Source organism: Pinus tabuliformis, chromosome 3_1, assembly GCF_031772625.1.
Source record: "Pinus tabuliformis cultivar Carrire ecotype Pingquan chromosome 3_1, CPIR1, whole genome shotgun sequence".
NCBI lineage: Eukaryota > Viridiplantae > Streptophyta > Pinopsida > Pinales > Pinaceae > Pinus > Pinus tabuliformis.
Genome location: NC_142301.1, coordinates 237145487 through 237161001, shown reverse-complemented (window position 1 = coordinate 237161001; position 15515 = coordinate 237145487). Strand labels below are relative to the sequence as shown.

Sequence of the window (15515 nt, the reverse complement as noted above, 5' to 3'; positions counted from 1 at the left end):
GAATCTCATAGTGCATCCCTTAGATCTCATAGTCAACTCAATAGTATAACCGCAACAATGATTGCCACCGATCTCTCCTCCCTCCCCCAGTGTATCTAGTCCAATTGCATGTGCTAACGTGGTGGACAATCCTGAAAGAGAATCACCCTGTTAAAATTTACTAGATCTAAGACCAGTACACTAAGATCTTAAGTATTGATATTTTCGCCAACACACAGGAACATTGGCCATTGGCCAATGTACTGACCCAAGTGTGGGATGTGCACAAGACAAGTGAACTACAACATGTCCTAAAAGGAGAGTGCCCTATTTCTTATCTCACATTCAAAGAATGGGAAATGCTTATACAATTATTGTCATTCTCAACTTCAAAAAGTGGCAAAACATCCCTTTCGGTTGCTATGCAGTGAGTACTAGGCACAACTTCAAGATACATTTCTATAACAATATTGACATCTACACAACATATCTTCCCTCAAATTAACATGGTCAGATTTTTTGCATTTGTTTTTTACTTAGAGCACAAGGAAGGATTTGCTAGCCAAGGAAAAGGGTAAAAATTGAGAAACAATTACACATTTACATGAATTTTTTGACCCAGTAGGCTTGCATCTAATTACTCTTGCAGTGAGAGGCCCATATATCCATTCAAAGAGCTAGTACTGAAATCAACAAGTTCCTTCAACAAATTAATAATAGATTGTTTTACATCATCTGGTATGCATTGCTCATTTTTCTCGGTGCTCAAACTAATTTTACAGAGTAATTTAGAAACATCTTCCACCCTTAAAATATTAGAGAAATTTAGCAAAATATTCCACCCTTAAAATATTTACTTTAGACACCTTTACAAATGGAACACTGTATGTGTCCTTCATATTACAAGGCAGAAAGCCTGACCATATTCAAATAGAGAATCAAAATCAATGATAAGAATTCAATGTGACAAATTACTCACTATAATCAACGCTTAACTGAAAATAAATAACTCAAAAAAAAAATATTACAATGTAATAAAGTACTGAAAAACAGTATATAGAATACATATCAGCAAGTTGAAGTAGAAATTCAGAGAAAATTATACCACAAAACTCAACTTACAATGCCCTGCTCGATACTAAAGAGAAATCATAATCATTTTGCAACAAAAACATCCTTCTTTTCAACACTTGGACAACCAATTAGTGCAACTTTTCTCATATCACTACTAGACAACAACCTGCCAAAGAAAGATATGCCAACCTTTGTAGAATAGTGATGATTAAACTCACAACATAGTTAATCAGAAACAATGCAAAGAAACATATATTAAACTAGAGAAGTTAAATATGCAAACCTTTTGAGGTTATTACAAAATTGTACTCTGTGAAAATGCTTTTGCCTTAGTTTCTCTCAAAATTATAGTTAAAATAGAATAAATAAAAACTAGCATTTCCAGAGATGCCTATGAGTTAAAAATTGAAATGTAAGATATCACACCGAAAACACTACAACTCAACATTTTTGGGAAAGAACCTTTAATTAGCTATTGAAATCATAGTAATGCTTCTCAAGCCAAAAGGTCAGTTGGGATATTATAAGTTGCAACAACTTTGCTGGACTTTTATATTTATTACTCTCTAACGTGCCCTCCATGGAATAGCTCAGCTTCTGAAAAAGAAACATAACAAAGGATGTTAAATATTGTATACTTAATCTCTTTCTCATGTTTACATGGATGTGTGGTACGAGCAAAGGGTAGAAGATGGGAGGCGAAATTGTGGGAGAGACTGGATAATAAGGGATACTTAAGCCATGTTGAAATGTCTTCATTTATACAACACAACTTAAACAAAATCCAATCAATAATTGGCAGGCTGATGGGGGTCAACAGTCCCTTATGAAACTGCAAGGGAACCTAATGTCCTTGGCAAGGAGGTTGGATGCTTACTCTCAAAGTGCTAGTAGGTTAAGTAGTTACTAATGTTGATTAACCTAGTCTACTTTGCTTGCTTAAAGTTTTTCTTTGTAATTGAAGGGCCCAAGTTGTCCATGACACTAAAGACCTATAAAACAAATTCAAAAGGTACATTTCATTACAAACTATAGATTTATATTGCTTCAAAAGGTTGTCATCACAGCCCCATTTTTCCAAGCTTACCATAGACAAATTACAACCAAACCATAATAGGTAAAACATAGGCTTATTGTTCATCAATAAATCTATGTGTAACAAAAAAGTGTCATTTGATAAATAATTAGTTGATTCTCACAATAATGCCTACAATTTATGTTTTTAACCAGTGAAATGAATATCATACAACAAATCTCCCAACAGATTTGCAAATAATTGCCTTGCTTATAAGACAACGAGTTGCTAAATACAAAGATAAAATGATTCTGAGATAGAATGAATTTATTGTTCAAAATATCTATAAATCCATTCTCACTTTCTTGAATGATTGTGACAGAACTCATTCCCTACAGATCACTCTTAAAACTTGTACAGGAAGGCCACTGATGGCAACAATGACATACAGACCTACAAATGTAGGCTTTATACAATATTTTCAAAGAAAATATTCCCATATAATTGGAAATAGATAGCCAAAGTAAATATGACATTAATCGCAACTGCAGAGTAGTTTTCCAGCAAAATTATGCCCAAAAAATTTGTAATCAATCTACCAACATTTTACAGAGTACGAAGACTTGGCTAGGATCTGATGAATTAATGAGAAAATGGTATGCATAATGAAAAACATGGAAAAAGGTTGTAGAACCTGGATATTTTTCCATGCCTAGCCACATCGGTTTGAATCATTGTTTGAACATTCCATTGCTTGCAGACCCCTTGGTTTCTGCAGTAGAAATGTAACCAAAAATATGGAATGAATTGAGTCTCTTCATAATCTGAAAAGGTTGAGCACAAACAAAGAAAACGTTTGCCAAACAAGAAAGGCCCACACTAGAAGTGACCCAAATATACAGATGAAATACATATGGTTCATAAAATCATTATAAAAAAGGGGAGAATAGGGCAACAAGGAAAAAACAGACCTTCTTAGTACATTTTTTCTCTCTAACTTTGTAGCGTCCCCTTGTTAAATTTGATACTTCTACGAAAGCAATTATATGGTAACAGATTCAAAAAACATGTTAGATACAAACCCTCCTTCCTCAATGTTTGTGTATATAAATAAAACATAATGACAATTAATTTTCAACATGTGTCCACGGTCTTTCCTACCTATAGAACCTTCTCAACATACTTGGTCCACTTTTTGGGTTGCTGGGAAAGCTTTGTGCCTTTCATGATAAGAAAATCATCCTCCTTTTCTTTCCGGGACAATTGCAGCAAAATTCTTGGCTATTCAAATGTTTCCATATCTATCTTCTTTGGAGGCACAAAGGTATTTATATCAGATGTTGTTTCCACTGTATTTCCTACTTGTAGAACCTTCTCAACATATTTCAATGGCTTTTTGGGCCACTGGGAAAGTTTTGTGCCTTTCATGACAAGAAAATCATCCTTATTTTCTTTCCAGGACAATTGCAGAAAAAATATTGTCCATTCAAATGTTTCCATATCTATCTTCTCTGGAGGAACACAAGCCTATGTATCAGATGTTGTGGAATTTTGGGCTGCATCAGATTCTCTAGTGCTCGCAATGGCATTTGGATTGAAGAAACCAACTTCTTTGACATGTTTAGATACTATAGTGCTCCCAATGGCATTTGGACTGAAGAAACCAACTCGTTCGACATGTTTCTGTACAATAGATGATGAAAGTATATCAACCTTTTGCTGAAGACCCTTGTTCAGAAGGTGGGCACCATTTAAATCTTAGAATTCCTGGTATAATTGGTTTTTAGTGTATCAAATACGTAAATATATTGGGCATGTATAATGACAGAGGTAAATCCAAAATAAGAGCAAACAAAAACCAGAAACCAAGTAAATCTCTCAACATATATATTAATACTCAATGACTGCATGGTACCAACCCAGTCTCTAAATTTAAACTGAAGAAGATTAGTTTCTGGTTTATGGAAATGCAAATCAACTAACCTTTTGATGAATCCATGGCTATGTTCTGGAAGCATAATGTAAGGCCTTAAAGTGGTGTTCCTTTAATGAACCGTTACATGGGATTGCACAAGAACTTTTTGTTTTCCAGCTTTTGAAGCATGGTGTTCTGCTTGTAATTTTTTCCTAACCTAAATTCTCGAGTCCCTCATCAAACTTTTGGATTCGTTTTTGTGGCCTTAAGGCCTCTTTTTCTCACACCACTGGAACAACACATTGCTGCCTTCCTTGGGATCATTGGAGGGCTGATTGGAACATTTTAATATCTCCAAGAGTTCCATTGTCGATGGTCAAATTCTCACAACTCCTCAATGAAAGATGTTTTAGTCGAGTTAAATTGCCAAATGAATCGGGAAGAGTGAGAAAAGAGGAAGAACCTTCCAAATACATGAGTTGTAACCTATTTAGCTGTCTAAATGAAACAAGTAGCGAGACTAATTTTGAGAACACTTTGAAAATTAAGTATTTCAAAGAGCACAGATGACGAAATTCGTTTGGCAACCTTTCGACGGTGACTGCTTTGGAGTGATTCCATATGAAAATCCTTTCGAGGTACTTCAGCTGCCCTATAGACCTTGGAGTGATTTCCATAACTGTTAACTTCATCAATGCAATCGAGTCAGGCAGGGAAGAGTGGGAAAATTCATACCAACAGAGCCATATCAAATGTGGTTTCTGTTACCTCAATATGTCTTCTAAATGATCTTCTTTAGTTACAACAATTTACAACTTCCTAAAATGGAAATTACTGAATAGAGTCCTAATTTTTGACATTTTTGACCTTATGATTTGTGATATTTGTGATGTCGGGGTATTTGAAAGGTTGGGATGTTTATCTGTGCATAAATCAAGGGAGGAACTAACCATAATAATCTATGATATTTGTGAAGTCAAGGCATTTGAAAGGTTAGGATTTTTATCTGTGAATAAATCAAGGGAGGGACTAACCATACTAATTTTTGTAACCTTAGATATTACATGTTCATTTGATCAAGAAAAAAATCTATAGTGAACCAATCTAACTTTGTCGTGAAACAAGAAATTTTAAAGCTTAAAATTTAATTAAACCCAAGAAAAAGGTTTGGATTGTCGAAGTACTTACATGTGAGGATAGTTGTAACACATCATCAGTGATATTGGTTGTCGAACCCCAAATACTAAGGGGTATTACTTCCTTCGTAATTTTTCTTCCAAGATCCCTAATATAATCATGCATATTTATTTTATTTTCAATGTCTACATCTAATAGACACTTGTCCTGTAGATTTTGAAGCCCAACATTACCTCATATCCTGACAGCTTTATCTTTGTCTTGTCCTATGAAGAAACAAGAAATATCTAAGAATATTGACTTATCATTTTCCTCAAGTGAGCCTTAACTTATTCTAAACCAACCCTATATCTCTATAGGAAATTTTCTTTGAAGTCAGACCAGTCGATCTTCTCAGTAATCATATTGTCATCCAAAAACTAGTGTGACCACGACTTTCAATGACAGTGGCAATCCACCACACACTCTAACAAACTGATCTACCAAATCTACAAATTCTTGTAGTGGATGTGGTTGATTAAAAGTATAGGAAAATAAGAGTTGTTTGGATTGTGGCATACTCAATCCCTTTAAATAATAAAGGGATACCTCTAACACTCTGTCGCTTTCAAGGACATGCTTTTCATACGATTTAAGAAAAATCAAGCTTTGAGGGCTAAGGAAACCCTTAAATGTCAAAAGCGCTTCTCGTTGATTTGTATCATTTACATTTTCTAAAATTATAACAGAGTGGAAGGATAAGGGATGTGTTAGTATATATTCCTCCCGACACTCAGTTTCTATATTTCTAAGTTTTAAGCCTTCAATGAGCTTACTTGAAAAATATTCAGAGACCCCTAACATTGATTATAAATGCAAATTCGTTGTACTTTGACATGTTAAGGTTGAAGAATGATTTGTCCAGTGCCATTTTTCCGACCCCACATACACCCAAGATCCCCACACCTTTCGGTTTCACCTGCTCCTCCTGTGCTTGCCACGCTGTCTTTCAAATTCTTCTAATTTTAGGTCCAACCGAGTTGGATATTGAGCAACATACAAAGGTCGTTCTTGGGTTGATTTGACAAGGGGGTTCTTTCCATTGTTGCTTGCATAATGATGTAGAATCTTCTAATTAACACCTTGATATCTATAAGAAAAAAAAAGGTGATGAAATTTCGAATCAACACAACAATTTCTATTTAGCCCAAACATACATCACACCTTGCAAAATACCATCCATAAATCCTCAACGCAGCTTAAAATACTATCAATGATCGTGAAATCCATGTTAGTAACATTAATACCATTCTTTTTTACAAAAAGTCAAAATCCCAACCCATTAAAGCCCTTACAAGCTGTTAGGGCTCAGTAATTTTCCTAATGTTAAAGAAAGAAATCACTAAGGTAACCACAAACCACTTTTGGAGATCAGGACCAAGCCTTCCTAATCTTAGATAGGGCTCTCTCTTTATGATTTAACTTTGTTTTAGTTAATTAATTTTAGGCCAGTTATGTTTGCACTTGGGTTTTGGTTTGAATTTGGATGGTGGGATCACTTACTTAGATGAACAAAGGTTTTCTTTTACCATTGGGCTATGGAGTCAAAAGTCAGAAAAACTGGACTAGATCAAGCTTTAAAGACAATGTCTATAGGGCAAGATAGGTGAGTTTTTACAGATCTCAAGGGCTGAATGGTGAAGTGGATTCTAATCAGATCCAGGGAGAAATTAAGGGTTCCCCAGGCCGGATTATGGAAGGAATGAAATAGGTCAATCGGGATGGGAGAGAAATTAAGGGTTCTCAGATCCGGGTATTAGAGGAAAACATAAAAATGACTAACTATGGAAAACATAGTGCACTTAAATAAGTTCTGAGTTATATTTCCAGTTAATACATTCAAATTTGGAATTATAATTAAGTTTATGAAAACATAAGAAGGTAAAAAAATCACATAAAGAAGATACTTCTCTACAAATAGCTCATCTCATGAATCTTGCAATGCAATGCTTTTATTACTTACTCCAGTCTGTTGACTTGAAATTGGTAGAATCACCCTTAGGTTCAAGATCAAAATAACTCTACAAATGTATAGTAATCCACACTAAATACTTTGAATTTTGAAGTATTTATACAAAAGTAATTTACAAAATATCTCAAATTGTATTGAGAACTAATCTAGGAAAAGGAAGATATATTCATGCAAGAAGATAAAGACAACTTTACAATTGTTGCTTGTTGTCCCTGTTATTTAGGTTCTGCTATCTTTGATGTATGATTGTTTTCCCTTTAAGCTGCTTGGCTATTTATGACAAGTTGCACAACCATTATTTTGCATAATAAAGTAAAAAGTAGTGGCATTTGGATTTGCACACTTTCATGAGATGTTTTTGTTTAGGGTTCATATATTTTTACTTTTTTGATCATTTGATATTATTTTTGTCCTTTGATATTTCTTTTAGGACATACCCTCTTTACATTTTTTAATTTAATATGGAAAACATTTGTAGAAAAGCAAAGGTATGTACAATATTACAAGACTTTAACATAGTCAATTCAAAATTATGATCCCTATTAGTATAGGAACCTAACAATGGCTCCACTTGGGGATGGAATTTCCTGGTGAAATGTCAAGAACTATAAGATTAATGGCCTTTGAATTGTGACTGAATTTACCTTGTAAACTGTAATATTAACCCCTTCTGCAAACTGAAAACTGATCTGAAACAAACTTGTTGCTAAAATACTAAATTTATTCAAATTGGAATCCTACCTACTTACTCTAATCAGCTGTCCAAGTGCTGGTTAGGTAAAATGAAATAGCCAATGCAACCATTCAAGCATCATATACATTGGTGGATTTTGTTGCTTGTGCTTGTTTATGATCAAAACTGAAGTTTTACAGCCCAATATAACCTTGTCAACAAATGAGAAGATAAGGAAATACTTGATTTCCTTTGTTGACTTTAAAAACTGTACAAAAGGATCTTCCAAAATATACACACTATTTTTCAATTGATTTAAGCAACTACACATATGTTCTGGATGGCCTCCATGCCATGAAACTAAAATGTCACTTTCATCTTTATCGCCCTGCATATGTTCAGATAATATTTGTGATGATATTCCTACTAATTGACATGTTTGATTGATGCAACCTTTATCATCTTGATCCTGAATCTCATAGTTAGTTAATGAAGAACAATTTTTATTGCATTCACTATCAAACACATCAACTATGGGATCATGAAAAACTAGGAGAGGATTGCTGCAACTTATTTCTGATAGGTTTGAATGGGACTTCACAAATTTCTACAAGCTGCTCATTCTTTTGTTTAGAGTTTTCATACGACATTTCCTTTAAAAAATGAAATGATTCAAAACGTAGTGGTACAGAACTTTCCTGTATTATTTGATCGCGAGTTTTAATGTAATTTGACAACTGTAATTATGAAACTGAAGAATCTTGATCAGGAATTCCATTGTCTTCTTTGTTGTTAATGAAAATACCTGAAGGCTGTTGATTTTTTATTGTTTTAAATTTTTTTCTGATGAACTGAAATGAAGCAAAACGAAGAGGCAAAGAACCTTCACTTATTTCGATATTTTCTGCACTTTCTTTCTCATTCTCATATCTGATATGTATAGGCTGATCACTATATTGAATTTGCTGAAATTGAATTTCATCATCCTTTAAACTAGTTTCTGGTTGTTTTGTAAAGCTGGCTTGAGTTTGAAGAACATAATTATCATCATACTGATCATACTCAGGAAAATCATTAAAATAAGGAATGTCATCAAACATACACATCATATCAGTAGATTCCTCTTCCACATATTGATCTATAAATCCATTTTCCGATCTATCGTAGTTGGACTTAGCAGGAATTTGTTCATGGATATGAACCTATTCTTCTTCTTAAATAAATAGGTCATGGTGATCTTATGCAAAAGAATTATCTTTCACGGTGATTTTATGTATCCTTTCTTCTATTTTTCTCACCAAAATGTTGAGTTTTACCTCTGCAATGTTGTTCTTCTATGATTCTTCTTTCAACTCTTCTCTTCTAATTTGTAGATTAACTTATACATCTACTGCAATGTTCTACATCTGTTCAAGAATTGATGGGATTCTTTTTCTTAGCTGAAATTCTATTTCTGGATCAAATGCTTTTGGATAATGCAAGAGAGCTGAATCAGGAGGAGGTCTTATATTTGATGGCATTGGATAATAAGTTTGATTAAATCTGTCAGAATATTGTTGTATTGCTTCATTTGGCTATATTTTCAACTGATTATATTCTTCTATGATCACAAAAGAATTGACTCTGATTTTCCATCTATCAAGGAAAATTTTGATAAACTGTTGGAAATTTGAGATGCTTGCAATAGGTAGATTCTTGAACCAACTTTTTACCTTACTTTGTAAAGAAGGAGCAAAAAGTCTGATTCTAACATCTTCTTCATCAATCTCAAATAGGTCCAATTAATTCTCAAAGCCTTGAATATGTTTTTGGGCAGTGATACCATTCTCTACATCAAAATTGGGGAGACATTTATAATGGTTATCAAGGAAATCATGGAGTATAGGAGATAACATGAGTGGTTTATACCTATCAGGAGCTTTACAAGGTATAGGAATATGTACAGGGATTGTAAGATTATTCTTGATTTTTTGAGGCTTCTCAATTGGAAAATGATCATGATAAGACTTAGGAGGAAGCTGCTCAAATGAGTTAGGAGAATTTATATTTACAATCTTCAAAGGAAAATAATCAAAAATTAATCTAAGATCTTCTCTAAAATACAATATACATTGAAAAACCTTCTTGATGAGAAAGAACATGATCTCTTGGATAAAAATCCAAGTTAGAAGCCTGATCTTCCCATATTATTCTTTCAGGTTCATTCCCCCAGTGGAGTCTTGATTGTGCAATTGATCTGGAGATGGAGTCACTAGGTGGATGTTTTTAACCTTTGTGTGTTTGATCACTATCCACCATCAGAGATCCGATCTGATCTTTATATAATATTTCTAAGGAAGATGTTTTCTTCCCCAGTATGGTCACCATTATGTTAGGGATCAATAATTTCCCCAAGGCTAAAGAAAGAAATCACTAAGGTAACCACAAACCACTTTTGGAGATCAGGACCTAGCCTTCCTAATCTTAGAGAGGGCTCTTTCTTTATGAGTTAACTTTGTTTTAATTAACTAATTTTAGGCTAGTTATGTTTGCACTTGGGTTTTGGTTTGAATTTGGATGGTGGGATCACATACTTAGATGAACAGAGGTTTTCTTTTACCATTGGGCTATGGAGTCAAAAGTCAGACAAACTGGACTGGATCAAACTTTAAAAGACAATGTCTATAGGGTAAGATAGGTGAGTTTTTACAGATCTCAAAAGGCTGAATGGTGAAGTACCTTCTAATTGGATCCAGGGAGAAATTAAGGGTTCCCTAGGCTGGATTATGGAAGGAATGAAAGAGGTCAACTGGGATGGGAGAGAAATTAAGGGTTGTTCGATCCGGGTATCAGAGGAAAACATAAAAATGAGTAACTGTGGGAAACAGAGTTTACTTAAACAAGTTCTGAGTTATATTTCTAGTTAATACATTCAAATTTGGAATTATAATTAAGTTTATGAAAACAGAAGAAGGTAACAAAATCACATAAAGAAGATACTTCTCTGCAAATAGCTCATCTCATGAATCCTGCAGTGCAATGCTTTTATTACTTGCTACAGTTTGTTGACTTGAAATTGGTACAATCACCATTAGGTTCGAGATCAAAATAACTCTACAAATGTATAGTAATCCACACTAAATACTTCGAATTGTGAAGTATTTATACAAAAGTAATTTACAAAATATCTCAAACTGTATTGAGAACTAATCTAGGGAAAGGAAAATGTCTTCATGCAAGAAGATATAGACAACTTCACAATCGTTACTTGTTGTCCCTGTTATTTATGTTATGTTGTCTTTGATGTATGATCTTTTGCCCTTTAAGCTACTTGGTTGTTTAGTCTTCACGCTGGAGGTCATATTTACTTATGATATTTCACCTGATACTCTTTCATCTGATACTCTTTGACCTTGCTTACCTATCAATATCCTTTACTATGTTTTTACTTTTACTGTACATTTTAACTTTTCACTGTGTATTTCTAGAGTAAATTATTTAGTCTTTTATATGTATTAACATATGGCAGTGGGATATTGATAATCTTTTTGTACGTTTGATCTGTTTGTCTTTCAACTGTATCCTCTGTCTGGTTCCTCTATTCAGTCTTTTAATTATATTTCTATTTGTCGCTAATTTCTTCTCTGTTCTGTGTATAATTGTCTTCTTCTTATGAATATAGGCTTTTGACTAGATTTCAATTCAAGTCTTGGAGTAAACAAGTTTTGTGAATAGTATCAAATTTTTTTATCCAAGCTCTGGTCTTTTGCTAATTACCTGCAAAATAAAACAATCATTAAGAAAACACAGGTTGGCAGGGAAGACAATTGATGGCTTTATTGCATTGGGATGTCTGTGGACGAAGTCCTAGGAGTGTTTTAAAGGTAATCAGAGGTTGAAATTGTGTTGCAGAGGTTGAGGGTGGCACCGGAAGGGTTATGCAGGTTTTCTGCGTAAATGAGCAAAAGGAAAGAAAACGAGGGTTTTTTCAGTGTTGTAACGGGTAACTTTTTAAATTTGGAGCGGGATTAGTTTAGTGAATAGTGAGCAGTTTAGGCTTATGTGGGGAGGTGGTTTTGGGGGCCATTGCACTGCTTTGTAACGATGGGTGGTATTTTCTCGAGAGCACGCGAATTAATGAGGGGCCACCACATAACCAAAGGGGGCCCGAGCAATACCACTCATATCGCGTGGTCTCAGGCCAGTAAAGGTCAGGAGGTGAATGGATGCGATATGGATGTGCACTGTCAGATCTTGGGGTGACAGATCTAATAGCTGTTGCGTGGTGAAGTTGCACGATGGGAACTAGGGCGAAAATTAGCGGGGCCCAGGGTTTAATTAAAATTGATTTGTAATTAATTTATGAGTAATTGCAAGATTAGTTTACCACACCAGGGTGACGGGTTAAACAAGTTTTGTCGGGAAAAATGACTATGTAGCGGAATTAATAAAGTAATGTGGGGGGGGGGGTTTAAACTTTGGATAGAGTGTTTTATGGGTTTTTATTGAAATTAACAAGGGGAAATTCATTTTTTCAAAGGGGAAAAGGGTCTCACACTAGGGAAAAGGGGTTTTGTGTATGGGAATGAATTTGGAGGGTAATTTGCTAGGGAATTGTGTGAAACTGAGGGGTAGGGGTCAAGTGAAGGGAAAAAGTATTTTCATAAGAAATGAAGGGGTAAAAGGGGAAATTAGTAAGTATATAGGGGGGGGGGGGGGGGGGGTTTAAATGAAATGAAGGGGAAGTTAACCAAATCAGCTTATGAGAATCCTTTTACTTTCATAACTACTCCTGCACGCTGAAACACATGATTAAGCATGATAAATGTGCTTATGCCTCAAATAGCTTGTATTTCTGCAACATTTCTTCTACTTACCCTAACATTTTTTCTTGACTTTGTTGGGTGCATTTAAGCTAGCAGACCCTTTCTTTCCTTTTTCTTTTGAAAAGTAAACTATCAACTTCTAACCTTATATCTTCCAATGGCTCAGATTCAGCTTGTGAGTACATTTTATTTCTCTACCTAACTACTGATATGTGAAGATTAAACTGTTTGGATAGAGCTTTATTTCTCTAACTATAAACATGAAATTCAAAGCATGAAGTAGTTAATATTAAACAGTTTGACTATCATGGGTTGTGGCATTTATGACAAGTTGCACACAGCCATTATTTTGCATAATAAAGTAAAAAGTAGTGGCATTTGGATTTGCACACTTTCATGATCTATTTTTGTTTGGGGTTCAGATATTTTAATTTTTTTGATCATTTGTTATTTTTTTGTCTTTTGATATTTATTTTAGGACATACCCTCTTTACATTTTTTAATTTAATATGGAAAACATTTGCAGAAAAGCAAAGGTATGTGCAATATTACAAGACTTTAACATAGTTAATTCAAATAATGATCCCTATTAGTATAGGAACCTAACACAAGCATTATAGCAGAACAAAAATCCTAATAGTAAAAAAAAAATCCCTAGATATTCAGCAAAAATTTAAAGGCATGGTCTTATGGAGATTCCCTTATTATGTAGAATTAGATGGGTCATTTTACCATTATCCCCTGAAGCTAAGCACCATTGACGGAAGCCATGAACCTGCAAGCTGTATGAGGACATTGTCTCATATAATCATAGCATTTTCCCCTCTAGCTCAAAAATGTATTCATAAAAACCACTGCCTCTACCCATGAGACCACTGCCACAGGCTCCCATAGAAACAACGCTCACCCTAGAGACACCATTCTAGTAAATCATGGAGGGAAGAGTCAGGCCTTCCTTCACAGCTTCCTCCATAATGTCCCTTATCATCGTGTTGCCTTCACCTATGCATAGCTTGCAAGCTGAAGTATCCACTTCAAAACTCTACCCTGAGAGATGCATTCTCCAGAGGGTGCATAGGTGAAGAACGAGATCGTCAACTTGGGTAATTGTGATGAAGTACTAGACATAGTAGGCTTGCAGCTTCGATTTTTCACTACCAACTCTGCGTGCTTGAGATAGATGTAGTTCAACGCATTTCATTTCAGAGTTCTGGGTTCATTTATTTACCAATATTTCTTTTCCCATCTCCATATGCTAGGGGATAATTTATATTTCCTAAATCTGTCTTTTTCATATGATAAATTCTCTTCTAGTTCATAAACTGGTCTGGAGCCTCTAAACTACAATAAAATTAAGGAGGGAAAGGAACCAAAATTCGCTTACCCTATCTATTTGCCTCACCTAGAGCTATTTGATCATGAGCTAGATGTTCAGTTTTAAGTGGATGGAATGACGATAATAGACGCTCTTGATTGGCCAAGGTGAAGAGTGTTTGGTCACCCAAAGCCAACAAAGAAAATGCCTTTTGGCGTAATTATGTTTATATTGTTCATCCAGGGAGGATTTGAACCAGGAATACAAGTTCGAGCTCACAGTGACCACAATGCCTCACCTAGGCTTGTTATCGCTCATTTAATTGATTTGGCACACATTAGTCGAAAGTAATTTTTAGCCAAATTTCTTTATTTCATTGTTACAACCATAGTGAAGTGTTGTTAATAAGGTGTGAGGATTATATTTTTTTTAGGAATTTATAATAAATTAATTGTTGGTTAGTAGTGGGATATTGATTATTGATATTTGTTATTAGTAAGTGTGGGTTCAATTATTACTATTATTCAAGGAAAATTAAGTTATTTAAAATAATTTGGTTATGTTTAAGGTCATAGGCTTTCAATTTTGCATGATAATTTTAAATTTTAAATGTGAACCTGTTTCTTAAGTTTCAAAATATGAACTCTTATACAAGATTAAATTTATTTACTTTTGTAATGTTTATCTTAGTTTTCTAATAATTTGATAAATTCAAATTGATATTTAATCATGTAATGGACATGAAGTAAAATCAACCATATCCATGACTCGTAATGCTGAATCAATCTATTGCATAATCAACTAAACCATATTCATTTTTAAGGACAAATACCATTATTTTCCATATGGTGAATATTCATCTTTGGGTCTTAAAGGGATTGTTTAGACTCAACGACCAAGCTTATTATGTGGCTTGTGGGAATTGAACTTGTGTGTAAATGATATAATCATTCCTCCTAATTGCCAAAGATAAACCTAGTTGACAAGCCAATTAAATTTGTTGAGTGCACTCTATATTCAAAATAATAATGTTATAGATATTAATAAAATTAATGTAGTCTCAAGATAGGAGAACTATCTTGAACCCAATCACTCAATTGAGAAAATATCCAAACCAAACATCAATCTAGGAGATTATCTACTTGGAGAGAATCTATCAAACAACTAGGCCTCAACAAACTGCTAAACAATACAAACAAATCCATTCTCTCATATAGCCTAAAAATCTACCAATAATGGTCACACCTCCATATACACGAGTAGTAGCTAGTCATTGTAACACTCCCCCTTAATGACTACTTATATTAATCTTTGTATGTTTAGGTCTTCATTTATATCTTCTTTGTAGCACACACCACACTAAAGATCTTGTTGTTCAACAAGATCTACCTCTGGTCCAACCTGGCACTTACACCATGTACCTTAATCATGAAAACATCATCAAATTGTCGACATCAATATAAAGAGACAGCGATCCACTAGAATGCATCGATACCTAACTGTTGTAACTTCTAGTCTACTAGGAATTCCTTCACATGCATGGTTCATCCAAGTTCTTAATGAACTCCCTCTAAATATAAAATTTCACGTC

General features: G+C 34.3%; 1 pseudogene; it reads right to left on the bottom strand.

Annotated features, from left to right (window-relative positions):
* Positions 1-2780: 2780 nt before the first annotated feature.
* On the bottom strand, positions 2781-4350 carry LOC149186671 (uncharacterized; annotated as a pseudogene).
* Between the last annotated feature and the right edge of the window lie 11165 nt (positions 4351-15515).